This window comes from Colletes latitarsis, chromosome 5 (genome assembly GCF_051014445.1).
Source record: "Colletes latitarsis isolate SP2378_abdomen chromosome 5, iyColLati1, whole genome shotgun sequence".
Taxonomy (NCBI): domain Eukaryota; kingdom Metazoa; phylum Arthropoda; class Insecta; order Hymenoptera; family Colletidae; genus Colletes; species Colletes latitarsis.
In genome coordinates, this window is record NC_135138.1 from 32,701,270 (window position 1) to 32,714,534 (window position 13,265).

At 37.6% G+C, this 13,265-nt stretch overlaps 1 protein-coding gene across 4 annotated transcripts in view; it reads right to left on the bottom strand.

The window, feature by feature from the left end:
• Positions 1-10,834, bottom strand: part of Stg-1 (stargazin related protein STG-1) — a 48,742-nt gene extending 37,908 nt beyond the window's left edge. For 2 of the 4 annotated variants that reach the window (XM_076765048.1, XM_076765051.1), the window contains exon 1: positions 10,388-10,834. The gene's annotated coding sequence lies outside the window, so the exon portion shown is untranslated. The remainder of the gene's footprint in view (positions 1-10,387) is intronic. The other 2 variants (XM_076765049.1, XM_076765050.1) reach the window with 2 other exon arrangements.
• Between the last annotated feature and the right edge of the window lie 2,431 nt (positions 10,835-13,265).

A 13,265-nucleotide genomic window follows, 5' to 3' on the forward strand; every position in this document is an offset into this window, starting at 1 on the left:
CACCCATCCTTTCCCTGGTGAGAGGCCATTCACTGCCACCTCTTACCATTCTTTTATGAACTGTTGCAAAGACTAAACGCGGCTTAATCCCAATTTTTCAACCTTTTCTGAACATTACTGCATTACTGCCAGTGAAATATTTATACCACAAAGGACAACAAAAACAAGAATGTTGAAAGAAAACAAATCGTTCTCGAGTTGAAATATCTCGACGATAACTGGTAATCAGTGACGATGATCTTTCAAAAATTATTTTAAATTAATTATAGTATAAACTTGTATTGCAGTCGGTAATATTCGAGTGGTTATAATCCGAGGTTTAGATCGGTGCAAAAGAAATGGGACGATCGAACGATTCACTCGGAACCGTGATATTTCTTTCAGGGTTATTTAATTGACAAATATCCGTTTTTACGCCATTTTGCTTCAACTTGGCCGAATACTTTGCGTCTTCCTTTTGTTTGCTCTCTTTTTGTTCGTTTAATGAAAAATATCGGGAGAATGGCACGGTGCCAGACTTTTACCTCGTGGTCGATCGTTTCGTGCAGCTGAGCTACGACGTGTCTCTCCAATATTTTAAAGACGCTCTACAATATCGTTAAATGAACATCACTGTGATTTCAGAGTCGGAGAATGTAAAGTGGGACTTGTAAAATTCGCGTATTCATTTCTCTCTCGTATGGTGTTATTAAAATATTTTTAATTATTTGGGAATAGTACAAATACACATCATTTCCTTAAACTCTGTGTATTGTAGTTGAAAATTGTTGCATCTTCCATGGCAAATAGATTATACATTTAGCACTTTTGAAATCATTAAGTAATATAAAGTATTATCTGTACGCAATACGTTTCAAGAAGAATGAAGAAAACGGTCCCGGATTAAGAGGAATGTGGTATCTACTACGAGTAAGTAGAATGTCGACAGCGTCGAGTAATTTCGCCTTACGAAAGCCCGACTATAAGGTCTGACCCAATACGACTCGCATGAAAGGTCTATTTCTCTTCCCGGAATACAATTTATTTGTTCACGCATATATCAGTATCTGTAAAGTAAGTACAAATCACGATTTTACGAATATAAAATTCTCTAAACCTTTATAACATGAGACATTTAATAATTCGTTAAATAGTTAAAGACTCAGTGATCTGATAAAGAAAATATGAATTATTGAAATAATGTCGACTGTCGAAATACGAGCAAAATTTATTCGTATTGTTTCAAAGTAAAGAACTTACGAAATTCGCCATTTATAAACGTAACATTCCTATGGATTCATATTTTCGAGATGGCCTTTGTATTCAGGTGATATTTTTGGTCGTCGAAAGATTCTGTAAGCGAGCCGGCAGGCGTTGAGGTCAACTCCCGAGGGTCGGCGTCCCTACCATTTATAATCATGTGTGTCCCCACATAGGGAATTTCTGCGAGAGAGGAAAGGCCGAAAATTTATCGAGATCCACGTAAGACAGGTAAACGACCCGAGTAAACTTTCTTCCGTGAAAACTTGTTTAAAAATTTTATTCCGCCACGAAAAGCCAAACTTTAAAAACATAATTTAACAGTATAATATATCATCGAATCGATAACCTTAATAAAACAATACATTTCCATGCGCTTGTCAAAACAAAGACATTGTGCAGAAACGTAAGAACTTTATAAATGAAAGCTTATCATTACAAATCGAATGTTGGACCAAGTAGAAAGGAATTTGCTTGGGAAAAACTGGAGTTTATTCGTTCCGCGAAATCCTGTAGAATGGGTTCGTACCATCGAATGTGCTTTATTGCTGTTTGCATTGAATTTTTCTTAAGTCGTTATTTCACTGTCGCGGCTGTGACAATTTTATTGCAAGATGTGCAGAGAACGTCGGAGACGAATAGCATAGCTCGTACAGAAACGCAATCATCCGTCTTACTATTTTTATTCCCGTGGCAACTTCGTTTTTGTTACTCTATAAGTAATACAGGATGACAGAGCATTAGCCAAGGAATTGGCAAGGTGTCGTGTTTCAGGAACAATCTTCGTCGAAGAAGAAACATTCCTGCAATTCCAACAGTGGGAATTTTATCAACCGTTGTACACTGGCTTATTTAGAAAATTAGAGTTATAAAATTAAAAACTGTCTTCCGGAAGACGAACAAAGTAAACTGACATCGAATAAAAAACCGGTCACACGCGGATGACAACATGTTATATATAATAGAAACCCATGCCGAAGCAGTCAAACAGAACAAAGAAATAGTATTCATATGGATTCCATCACTCTCTCATACTCTCGTACTCTCATTTTTTAGAGAAACTGGACTTTCAATAAACTATTAAACAAAAAAAAAAAAGAAAGTAAACTGATGGTCAAGTAAAGATTTTGATGTTCGTATTTTGTTAAAGAATGTACCGAGTAGGGGCAGTTGCGGAACATTGAGGGGGGGGGGGGGGGGAATATCCATCGAAACGTTCGAAAAATCAGGTCTCTGCACCGAAGTTTGTCCGTACATATTCGTCGATATAGAGTTCGGCAAAGGTCGTCTGCATTCAAGTAGCTCGTTTGGTCGTCGAAAGGTTCTCGAGTTCGAGGTTGATTCCTGAAGGGCTAACTTTCTCGGCGCTGATAATCATGCTCCTGCACGTACGGAGTTCTATGCGAAAGCAAAGAAACGAAAAACTTTTCTGAATGGGCCAGCTTGGAGGACTTTCTCCAAACAATGTAACAACAACTGCGAGTTCCGCGGAAGTTAACGAGCACGATTCCGCGCAATGAAACATCCCGAACTTTTTCATCAGAAATGTATCGCGGAAAGTATAGAAAGATTATTCATTAATTCCGTGGGAGCAAATGATCGCAAATTTTCAATTTTTAAATTGACTGTTCGCCACGACGTTAATAAAATTTCGGTTATAAATGTCGCTGGGGACTCTGACAATTACGGGATTGGTATAGACCGTTAGAAGAAACGTTCTAGCGGAAGCGCTGTGTATCAAGGAGTTCAAAGAACTCTACAGATTTCAATTTGCTGCTAACGACTCCCATAGAAAACTCTTAAAGGGGCCTTACAAATCACGAGACCATCGTCGAGAATAATCGCGTATGTAGTCTTTTTCACGGCGAGAAGAGAGAGAGATCAGGGCGGCTCAATGTTCCACTGGTAAGACGACGAAGAAACAGAGAACAGTCGTGGTTCTGTTCATGGGTCATGAATTGTAAAGCGTCGCTGTTTATATTCAGACATTCGAGCCGGCGTGGCCGCGGCGCGCGGCGTTTCGTGCCAGCTTCCGGAAAGCGATATAAAGAAGAAAGCGAAGCGGCGACGTTAAAAAGGATCACCCAGCCCTGCTCAAGAGGGATCTGGCATTTTAATAAATTGAAATTCAACTGCGAGAACGTAGGCGGATAGCGTTTCGTGCACGGGGGGGAAAAAAGGGCGGCAGGGGTTCAAAAATTCCTGGATACATACATTAAAATACCCTCATTCTGCTCGATTTGCTTAGAGGCGAATGGAACGCCCGCGCAACGGAAGTTTCAGTATTTCGAATCCAATCCATCTTACAGGGGTAATTGACTGCCTCTATAACCTCCTGGCATCGATAGAAAGCGTAGGGGTACTTACATTAAAAGCGTGTTCACTGAATACAGTCGAACCTCTATTATTCCTATCAAGGGTGGATTCTAGTCTAACTTTAAAAATAGGTGACATTCACACTATTCGTACACTATTTAATTTTGTTAAGGAATAGCCACGAAAAAAGATAGATTTCTTAATATTATATTATTTGATAATTTTAGTGTACAAATCACTCCCGTAGACCACGGTACAATTATTCCATAGCTGATGTAATCCTCCCCTCAGCGTGACAGAGAGCATTAAGACATTTTTTTAGTAGAATTGGGGCTTTCTACAAATTTCATTTAATTTTTCAAAGACGAAATAAAACTGAATTGTACGTGCTGTACTCGGATTTTTAATTTTATGTCAGACTGGTATTAAACTCTGTAATTTTATTACGTAGAACATTAAAGCTTTATGTCACATAAGGTGCACAGCACAGGTGTCATTTGATAGAGTACACGTTTAAAGTCTAGTAGTCTGCTTCGTAGCTAATATTTCAGCAAATTATGTGCCCATACTTTCCATTGGAACGTAAAGAGCAACCAAATAAAATGTTATCTGTATTAGACAAAATTTGTAGAAGTTTTGTTTGTTGTAAACATTCTCTGATCGCGTGATAAAACACTGAAACGGAAGAACGATGAAATGGTTGAACATTTGGATAATGGAGATTCTATTGTATATCATTTATCAGGTATATTCGACAAATTGAAGATACTTTGGTGAAATGGTCACATCGTGTCTAGTATATTACTTATATACGTTTCTGTATTATTGTGATCTGTTGTAGTGTATAAAAATATCACCAATCGCCTTTCCTTCTCAGTTAGATCGTACTCCTTAGAAACTGAACTATCATAACGTACTGTCAATCGGGTGTTTTATTTTGTATGCTAATCAATTTATTATTACTGTATTTTTATGATAAAATAAGTCAGAGAAAAGGGAATGTTATTAAAGAAATTAGTTGGCTGGTGGGTCTGATTAGTGATAGTATAATCTACTCTAAATGTCCAGCTCTCGTTTTCGTCAAGTAATCTTCTGTTAATTCTCTTGACGTGGTCTTTATTAGTCATATCCATTAACAGTATTAGTATTCGTTAATACAATTAATTTAATGTGATAGAATTACGTAATTTAATATTGAAAATTTGGTAGCACATAGCAGCGTGCTTTAGATAAAATTTATTTAATATTGAGAACAAATTTTCCCGTTAAATGTTTATTCTGAAACGTGATAGCCTTTAACTAAAAGGGATCTGTTGTGTAATGTTTGAATATTCAGAAGCAAAAATTGGTTCTATAATGCGTTGTACGATATGCACGATATCGATGAAAAAACGACGGCACAAGAAGAGAAACAAAACAACAGTAGAGACGTTTTTGATGTTTTGTCTTATTTAAAAAAATCGTTATAAAAAATAGTAAACATATTTTCAATAGCTAACAATTTACCCAACCCTTCTTAAAAATATTCATACGTACAGCGATATAACATTGTTCTTCAATATTTGCTTTTATTTAATTAATTTTAGTAACGAGAAAAATATTTTGTTGTACTTTCTGTGCATGACTCTGTATTTGCGAGAAGATGTACGAACAAAATATTGTAGTTATTCACCCTGCATGTATGCTCGTAATAAATGTAGAGTGGACTAAATTAGAACTATAGGTACCGTGAATATTAAAAGACCTGCGATATGCAAAGTATGTCGCAGGGTGTATATGTACATGTTAAACACGTCGTAGAATGTGCAGACCCATAGAATGATGTTCGCTTTAAGTATCGCAGCGTGGAAAATTGTTCACGTGGAAGGTTGTAGGGTGAATACTTCCACCACCTAGAATAATGCTCAGCATATTTCACAGCTACCGCAACATTTATCGCATACAAAGATTTTTTTCCTACCACTTTCTAGCTTTTCTCCTGCTATAAAATCCAGCGTTACTTGAGGCACAGCAGACCCGAGAAATATAGAAAGAAACCAAGACGAGAAATAAATAATTTTCTGAAATGGACTCTTGAGTGCTCGCATTAATATCTGTAAAATCGGAAATCTATAGTACAACGAATCTTACTCTGCGTTTTTTTTATTATATTCCAAGGTATAAGAATAGAGCAATATTTTAATTCTATGCAATCTGTTGCTCATAAAGTAACGGACTAGAAGTAATTAACCCCGATATTCGCGGAGATTAGCAGCGCGAAGAATTAGGTTCCAGGGATGAAAAATTAATTAAATATTAACTTGGATTAATGCAAACGTGGTCAGAGAGTAATTTTCATATTTTCAAGTTTCTTTCTCTCACGAAGTAATGGCGAGAAAAGTACAAGCCACAGTGTTGATTAGTCTAGTTTGAATTATTAGAAATAGAAATCAACTATTTGGTTAAAATTTTTGTAGATACGTAATCAAATATTTATTTTGAACTAACATCGAAACGTTTATTAGAAACGATGAGATACTCGTACTTTCTAGGTTCTTACGTTGCTTTTACAAATCTCAAGCATTAATTTGGATTTTCTGTGTACGTGTGTTCTATTGTACAAGAAATAGCAACTAGAAGTAATTAATCTATGAATAATTACGTCACCATGTTACAATTCAAAGGGTTAACTGGTTCTTGCCGTATTATCAACAGTTAAGAAACTACAATAAGCAATTAGAAATGAAACATAAATTGTGTGGGAACGGGGAACGTGTGCATTGTGTCGCTGGGCCCGCTGGAACATACAACTTCGCGCTCGGTAAACTTAAATTAGTTTCACGCGATATGGTTAGACTTAACCTCGTAGATACTATAGTGACCAAAGCAAATCAAAATGGAGGGTAGACGAATTTCTACCATTCTTGACGAAACGATTTCCTTGTATACACCTTTGTACATTTTAATTTGCATTTTGTCGCGTTCCACGCGCCCCGTTGTTAACATGCAGAAATAATATCAAATACAACGCGCGATCTTTCCGCTCTTTAAATTATTCGAATCATTAGCTCGATCAATTTTAAGTAACATCGCCATGAATATAGACAGTGCTATGCATTTAAAAGTAAACAACCGTCAGCGAACGTGACGAGAGCGAGAACGTGGCAATTTTTCCGTGAATTTCAGAATATTTTCAAGTATCGATACATCGGAAAAAGCAATTTACAGTTTCTTCAACTCATTCATTATTCTTTAATATTAGAAGCAAGACGTCTCTGGCAATGCTTAAAAGAAAATTCTGATTTTCGGTTTAATATTTAAACCTTTTATTCGACTACGAAAGAATAAAAATGCTGTTACATTCGAAATCAAACTTAAAATATTTCGTCCACATTTTTGCGAAAGATTACGAGATATAAACGATCTGGTATGCGATATTGAGTATTGAGAATCCATTAATGAATACACAGCTAGTTGGAATTTCAATTTTATTATGTCAGTTGTATAGACCAGTGCCCTAATCGTTCGAGATTGTTAACGAACTTTGATATTGTTGCTGCAGTTCATTAACTGATTGAGTGTACTTTTCGTGATCGCGCAAAGACCCGAAGAAAGTAATTCTACGGGCACCCTGATGAAGACAGCAATGTTGTCCGAAGGTCCGTTATAAACCTGCATTCAACGGAGACATTACCCAGAATGCTGGACTTCTGTAATGGATGGGGGAAAAGTAATACCTACGACACCCAAGGATAACAATCGTTAACTGGTGGTTTCTACGTTCAATATAGGAAGCATTCATTCATAAAATCAATTACGATATCATAGCTTTGAGAATTCGTTACAGTCATGTTATTGCTGATCAAAGTGCTCGCGATGTATACCGTGCAAATTTCTCAAGGCGATTTATACGCTGATTTTACGTCTATAAATAATACCGTTGATTAGACGATAGGACGGAACTACCGAGAAGTTCTTAAGAAGAGGAGAATTTGATATGCACAAATCTCCCTTTGAATTCACAAGATTTGGATAATTCTCTTTGCCCCGGAATTCTATATCCGTGAATGGAAATACCGCGTATTACACGTTAAATCAAATTGCGAAAGAAGCGTTTCAATCCTTCGATCACTTTTTGTCGTTTTCTTGTCGCGTAAATCGCGAGACGATAAATTATAAAGAAATATTAATAAATAGTTCTCGTGTTTGTTTTACCAGGCATTTTAGGAAGAAAATTTCACAATTATTATCCGCGGTGATAGCAAAAAAGAAATGAATTTTATTTCCCACTGCAGTTCTAATTTTGAGGGTACAAATAACTTTCTGGCGGCAAATGGAATAATGAGAGCTGCGGTTTGCGATTTTCCTGGACTAAAAGCAGAGCAGACTTTCTGGTTGGCATTTGTACCTACGCGTATTTACTTATGTGCACATGCGTGCACAATATGTTCCCATGTACAAGTACATGTATAAGCAATTTGGGGACTCGTGTAAATGTTTCAAAACTGATATTACGTTAGATTGTGATCTGCTGGCGCCAACAAATGAAGTACTTTTGTCCTTTTTATGATATTTTTTGAAATAATACGAAGGAAATGAAAATGAAATTGTTAGTTGACAATTAGTTAACCATCGATTTATTTTTTCTACTTAACATGTGCACTGCAGGTTTCATTCGATCTAGAAACCATAATACCAACAATTTACTGGCACTCTACGTGTATAATCAAATTATTTATTCAAAGATTTCATATATTTTCACATTTAATTATACCTAATTAAAATTGTCACTTGAAGAATATTTTACCCTGTCATTGGATGTTTCATTTTATGAAATATTTTCTAAATTTTGCCATTACGTTAATTTAATCTTTATGAAAAAGATTTTAAAAAATATTCTCATTCATTTCATTTCATTTCTATTTTGTGCTTTTACTTACTCGTTGTTTTACATTTATATTTATTAATTAAAATCTTATACTGGGTTTTATGCACTTTCAATCATCAATTTCATATCAGTTGCGTCTCTTTTTGTCACGGGTAATCAATTAAATGTTATCATGTGAAATCGAAATGTCATTTTGATTGCAGTGAAAGTTTTTACGCAAAAAATTCTCAACCCCTTTTTGCTTCTATAGCGAGTAGTTCTTGCGCACTGCAGTGGCAATTAAACGTCTCTGAAGTACGCAAAATGTGGCAACTAAATGGAACCTGTTATTGCCAATAAATTTGTCACGAAAAACATAAATAATTGCATACATAAGTAGGAAATAAATTGCTTCGGTTTGAAATAAATTAAAAGCTAAAGTTTTCTTTTCATTTTATTTTAATTCAATTATAAAAGCGTGATAGTGATTTCTACAAATATTTTGATGGTTTCGGTTTTCCATTTTTACGAAATCTATTATCTATCATGTTGTCAAGTAAAACATCATAATTGTTTGTGCGTTTCAAGAGAGAACACAATGCAGATCAGTACAAACAGGCGGGAGTTTAATGCGAAGTTTGAAATTTAAAAAAAACTAAACAAAATTGGACGCAATTTCGAAGGTACTTACATACTTTCTCTATATTGAAGCTATTCTCTTTATACCTTGTATTTTTTAAATAAATAGAGACTAGATATATTCCGCAAGCAATTGAGGCATGAGATCACGAATTCTAAACGTTGTATTTACCATGTGTTACATTAAAATTATGTCTGTAATTTGTATATTCAACTGTATATTGAATTAAAGGAAAGAAAAAGATAAACCATCAGACACATTGCATTAACACAGAAATAGAATTAGAGGTGAAAATGGAGTATTCTGGAATAATTAACGTAGTTGAAGATTCGTTAAACGTTTCCTTTCGGAGCGAATAAAACTTTAAAAAATGTGATCGTTTGTTTCATGCATTTCTCTCTCGAGTACTTGTTCCGTGTAGAAAGCGAACAATATTTAATTAACTGTCGCAGTTTAAGCATAAGCTTGATTTAAATGAGATCTAAAATACTGCAAAGTCAAGTTATTCGGTGAAAACAAAATTATTACATTTCCATAGAAATAACGCTGTCTACGCATAATTTTGAAACGCCAGAAGTTTCTTTCTGCTCGAGAAAGCGTAGAAAAAGAAATTTGTAATAAAGAAAAAAGGGAAAGAATAAGGAACCACCTGTGAGTGGCGTCGCAAACGAAACTTCAACAATTGCCAAGTTTTCAAGGTACGTAACGTTCTGATAATACCAACTGAAATACCTCGACGAAAATCCATTTGCAGTATATCACGGGGCTCATATATCACGTTAAAATTATCGACACGAACGATTTGATTTAGCGTGCCTTAACGGCAACCGGAGGTAGAAAGTTGCCCCTTGAAAATTTAAGGGAAAGCGTGCCTGGCTGCGGGGAATAAAAACCGAAAGTAAACAATTAAAAACAAGCCCCTCGAACGAGCCACTCGTACGTAACATACCGCGGTGTTCGTGCGACAGGACAAAAGAAATATTCAAAATCCACTTTAGCACCATTTGCGAAACGCTAAAGTCAACCCGGAACGTTTAAACGCAAAGTCGTATTTATTCAGCCGGCGTTCGTTGGAACCGTGTGTGTGTGCGGCGGTGGAAATGTTCGTAAGAAAACAAACCGCTAAAAACAAGTAGAAGTGCACCGGGTACGCGTCGGCCGATGTAACACCAACCTTTCTGTTAACAAAAGGGTGCACGGGAAGGGTAGGAACCGTGGGCAGCGAGGCAGCGTAGGGGAAAAAACTCGAGCGACGAAAGGAGACGGCCGGGAAAAGATCGACACGACCAATCGACGATCGAAGCTTCGCCAGCTGGTTGCTCAAAAGCAGTGTTCTTCAAACATACCTGAGTCACCCCGTCGACGAGTCCCTGCGTCGTCCCTACACGGCCCTCGGTTCCTTCCCCAGGAAACGCTCTCTTCGCGAGGAGCCGTAAGATGCTCTTTCGCGCGCGCACCTACGATCATCCCTTTTCTCTCACCTCTTTGCTCTCAGCACCCTCCACGATCACTGACTGCAGCAGAGTCCACACGGCGCTGCGACACTCGCAGTACCGCGCTTCCTCGATCGTTAACGCGAACTCATGTACCGAGAAGCAACACTGAAAGCTCCGCCGTGAAGAAAACGGGGTGCACACCCCCCACCCTCGACCGACAGTACTACCGGAGCTTTTAAAGGATCGCGGAGGAAAGAGTGTCGTGGTAGTTGCGCGGAGGAGCGAGCGTACCTGCCTGGAGGAAGTTACGAATTCGACTACCGGTCGACGCCCGTCGACCGCGCAGCACCCTCTCGAAAGCGCGGCGAGACGCGCGCGCAGTCACGCGGGAGAAACGCACCGATATCGGGAGAAAGAAGCACAGGGGATAAGGGAATCTCTGGAGCGCGATGATACCTCCTACGAGCGAGCAACGCCGACAGAATGGAAGGGCAAACCCTCGTTCGTGCATGGTTCGCGAGGACCTTGTCCGGCGGCGACGAAAATGGTGAACTCGGAGCCATAAAGCACGGAAAGGTCCAAGGAGCGCTTACGTCATTCTTACGAGGACACGTGGGGCCCCGTGACGGTTATGACAGCGTACGTGCCGGAATAAAAAAGAGACGAGACTTTTAGAGGGAGATATAGCGCGCGTTTACTTTGATGACAAATGGGAAACGATGTCGAGTGTATGGAACACGCCGAAGGAGAAGATCAAAGGGTGACAATGTCGTCTTGAAAGTTGATAGCGTGAAGCGTCATAGAGGGAACAGGAAAAGCAGGCGAAATGTTATTTTGAGTATCGCGTAGTCGATGAAGTTTCAGACGCGCGAAAAGCACCATCAAGAAGCGATGGGAATTTCGAGCGTTGGTAATTTTTCCGAAGGATTTCTAGGGAGGAGAAAACTCATAACTTGTACGCAACCATGCAAGCACAGGAGACGATGCGAGCACTGGAGTTATGGAATACATTGGACGGAAGAGCAGGGAGTGTGCAGCGTGCAAATGTAACACCGAGGGGAAACAACGGAAAAAGACGGAGAAAATGTATATTAGTCGTATGCGTGGGTGTGCAGAAAGGAGCGGGGAAATGACCCCAGTGCGCGTGACTGTGAGAGTAACCATCACCGAGCGTTCATCCTGCAAAAGCGTCTCTACGAAAGTTCCCCCAGATTTCCTCCGTCCGAGGTTTCTATCCCCAATGTCGAACCACCAAGACCTTTGCGCAGTCTCCAGATCGAACATCCTCCCATTGAAAGCACGAAAACCTCGAAAGCTAACGTACAGGGGCCTTCTACGAGGATGAAATGCTTCGACACGCGAGGATTTGACGGAACTCCCTGTCGATGAATTTTCTCGGTTACGTGACTGCGGCAATTCGAGAGCCAACTTTGGAAACCGAGCGAACAATCGAATGGTTGCTCGATATAGAACGTTTATAATTTTTTAAACGCGAAAATGCTACGAAAGAATTTTTCAAACAATTTAAAGTCAAAAGTATAAGTTCAATATTAAAGTCGTGGACTGCAAAATCTTTGTGTTTTATAATGTAGGAAAAATTAGCAGTCGTGTTAATTTAGTTCTTGTTGCCTATTATAAGAAAATGTTAACTGCAATTTGTATACTATCCGTGGACGCGAAGATAAAACCGTGAAAGTTTTCATACTTCATTGCTTAAAGAATTACTCATTAATCTGATTTCATTAACTTTGACGACCTTCACTAATCGTTTTCCTTAACAACTCTCGTAACTGCGCCTTTTAACTTTAACTTCTTCGTTTTACCAGTTAAGAAGTTTGCCTGCCGTAATTGTACTATGAAATATTAATAAAGGTGTCGTCGGGTGTAATACTACTATCGACGTATTAAGCAGACCAATGAAGTTCTTAATTTTCTTATTTTCATTTTGCGACGATAAGGTACAAATATGTACTAAATTTTTTGGCATTCCGTAAAAGGGAAAGAATAAGTGAGTGCTCAAGGATTATCCGTTCAGCCAAACATGTTCTGACACGTGAGATGTTTGCGAACACTCGTCCATGAAGTTTCTCTTTGTAAGCAGCCGTGTGAAATCACGAGGACAGTATGATAGATCAACGTACGAATGCGGAAATTAAAACGAACATTGACTACAAAGTATTTCCATAAAAATGCGTTCAAACGAATATTTCTTAATCGAAATGTAAAATTTCCAGAAAATGATTAATGTACAAACAAATATATACATGTTACTAAGAATTGGATAAATCCCATGATTCATAATTCGATAACAATTTTGCCGCATCAGAGACGCTTGCTCTTAATGAATAGATCCACAGTTAAAAGAAATAGTTTATAGAAGCATTATAACAAAATGATTGTTATTAACGTGAATTTTTTTTTTTAGACTGCTGTAGACTGGCAGAAGAATTCCGTTTTCCTATCGCGTGACGTTATAAGGAGTGACATCACAGAATTGCAATGCAGCGTTTATATGACTCAACGTATACTTTGGATATGTCATAAACATTTCCTTATATTATAATAAATTCCTACATCAACGAAAATGAATATTTAAATAAATTTAATTTATAATAGCGGTCAGGCAAAAATATAAAAGGAAAATAATTATATCTATCTAATGATAATATCTTTCGAAAAAATATTTTAAGTAATCTATTAATAAAAAACAGTACTTTCATATTAGTACATATAATTTTATTGTGTAAATGATATATTGTTTGTATTCTATTCTATAAAGAATACGAAA